This window comes from Anopheles coustani, chromosome 3 (genome assembly GCF_943734705.1).
Source record: "Anopheles coustani chromosome 3, idAnoCousDA_361_x.2, whole genome shotgun sequence".
NCBI lineage: Eukaryota > Metazoa > Arthropoda > Insecta > Diptera > Culicidae > Anopheles > Anopheles coustani.
Window position 1 is genome coordinate 60,003,030 of NC_071288.1, and position 2,662 is coordinate 60,005,691.

Sequence of the window (2,662 nt, forward strand, 5' to 3'; positions counted from 1 at the left end):
GCCCGCCCTTCGTCCCTGGAGGATCCGATCTACGCTTGCGACGGCTTCTGCAAGCGATGGACCCATCGATCTGATGGACCGTTCCCCCCCGTCCCCACCTGCTGTGGAACCAGCATCAACTTTTCTCACGGGCACTGCACTTCCAAACACCAAGACATCTCATGCCGCGATAATACTACCGCCAGAAACGCCGAAATTCTGGCTCTATATTTCGCATTGCCGTCCAACGGCCACTGTTTCGGAGATGCAAGCATTTGTCACTGAACAAATGGGCATTGATGATGCCACGGTTGTCAAACTTGTGCCTCAAAACAAGGAGCTCAGCACTCTGACCTTCATCTCGTTCAAGGTCGGGATGTCGCTGGAGCATAAACTGAAAGCTCTGTCACCTACCACGTGGCCGGTGGGTACAGTCTTCAAGGAGTTCTTCAATCGAAGAAACACAATCCATGGTGTATTGTCCGCCTCTGAGGATCGTTCTGGCTTGGGGGAGGGCACTTCTGGGCACGATCCGAGAGTTCCAGTACCAGCCTGCAGGACTAACTCACCAACCACTCCCGTCACTATTCCAACACAATAGCAGATTACCGACCAGCGACACCAAATATTAACCCGATCGATTGTCCCCGACCCCCGCTCACAACGTTGCTCCTGGTTCTAACAGAATGTCAGGGGCCTGCGCACGAAGAGCTCCGATTTTCGACTGGCGATGTCGGAGTGTGACTTCGATATCGTGCTCCTCACTGAAACCTGGCTTGACCCCTCATTGCCCTCCAGCCTATTCTTCGATCTTGACCGTTACGCGGTGTACCGATGTGATCGTAATAACGTAAACTCAACACGCACACGAGGTGGAGGAGTGCTGATCGCGTGCTCTCATCGGCTTCCCTCGCATACCCCTCTCTGGAAGCTGTCTGGATCGACGTGTATATCAGCGGACAACACATCGTTATCGGGACCGTCTACATCCCGCCCTACCTCAACAATGATCGCAGGACGCTTAGCAACCTATCGGAGTGTATTGGCGCTGTTTCGAGTAGACCATCCCGAGACGTACCGCTCATCATCATCGGTGATTTTAACCAGCCGCTCGTTTCCTGGACACCCGCCTACACCAACCTCCCGTTGATCGACAATTCACCGGTACTGTACTTCACTCCGTGTGCCGCCTCACCTGCCGCTCCCAGCCTCATCGATCTACTGCACTTGCACGATCTTCACCAGCTGAGTGGGATCCGCAACGTGAATGATCGCCAACTGGACCTTGTGCTGGCGAACTCTGCTGCCATCGCCGCCTGCCGCGTTTTTCCAGCCGTCGAACCTCTTCTGCCCGTTGACCCGCACCACCCGCCGTTTGATTTAGCAGTTAATTTTACTAACACCTCGCAACCTAGTGTTTCTAGTCGACCCAGGAGTATTACTCCCAGGCTCCTTAATTTTGCAAAAACTAACTTTCACAAGCTGAACGATATCCTCTCCCGCGTCGATTGGTCTTTTGTTTTTTCCTGTACGACGATCGACGAAGGGGTGCAGGGTTTCAATGCCGTACTTGTTCAGGCAATTTCGTCTTGCACTCCTTTCCTTAAACCCCGTCCTTCCCCTCCCTGGTCTGACCACACTCTGCGCTCTCTGGGCTCGGACAAGCGCCACTATCTACGTATTTATCAGCTACACCGCTCGCCGTATTCCAAGCGCTTGTTTAAATACGCTTCCTCGGCGCACCGTGGCTATAATCGTGCTCGGTATAAGGGCTATATAATTCATCTCCAATCCCGTTTCCGTTCCAATCCGCGTTCCTTTTGGCGTTTTGTCAACTCTCGCCGAAACTCGAACTCACTCCCGTCTCGCATGTTCCGCGATGACATATCTGCGGACGATCCTGTTGGTATCGCGTCCCTTTTCTCGGACCACTTTAAGGAGGTGTTCGCCACACCGGTCACTGACCAGGCTGACTTGGCGCCGGGCTTATCGACCACCCATAGCAGCGCTCTATATGTCACATCGTTCCCGGTGGGTGTGATCGGGTTGAAAGAGCCATCCGTAGACTCAAGATGTCATATTCGCCGGGCCCGGATGGTATCCCGGTAGCTCTCTTTTTGAGTGCTAGATATCCAGCGGGGTTTTCCCCCATGCCTGGAAAACTTCTTGGATTTGCCCCATCCACAAAAAAGGGGACAAATTTTCAGTAAAAAATTACCGCGGTGTCTCTCTGCTCTGCGCCTGTAGCAAGGTTTTCGAATCTGTGATTAATCCGTCGTTACTGTTTTATGTACGCTCTGCTTTAAGCGAACAACAACACGGTTTCACTCCTGGTAGATCCACCACGACTAACCTCGTTGATTTTGTTTCTACTGTCAATGCCAACCTCGACAAGGGCTGCCAAGTGGACGCGGTCTTCACTGACTTTAAGGCTGCTTTTGACAGAGTATGCCACAGTCTACTTCTGGCTAAGCTCCTCAAACTGGGCTTCTCCGAGATGATTACGGCTTGGTTCTCCTCTTTTCTTTCTCCTCGCTCCTGTCGGGTTAAAGTGAAACATTGCTTTTCCGATCCTTTTTCTTGTCCTTCCGGTGTCCCGCAGGGGAGTGTTCTTAGCCCCCTCCTCTTCCTCATTTATGTTAATGATATCAGTTTTGTACTCCCACAATCGTCTTACCTCCTG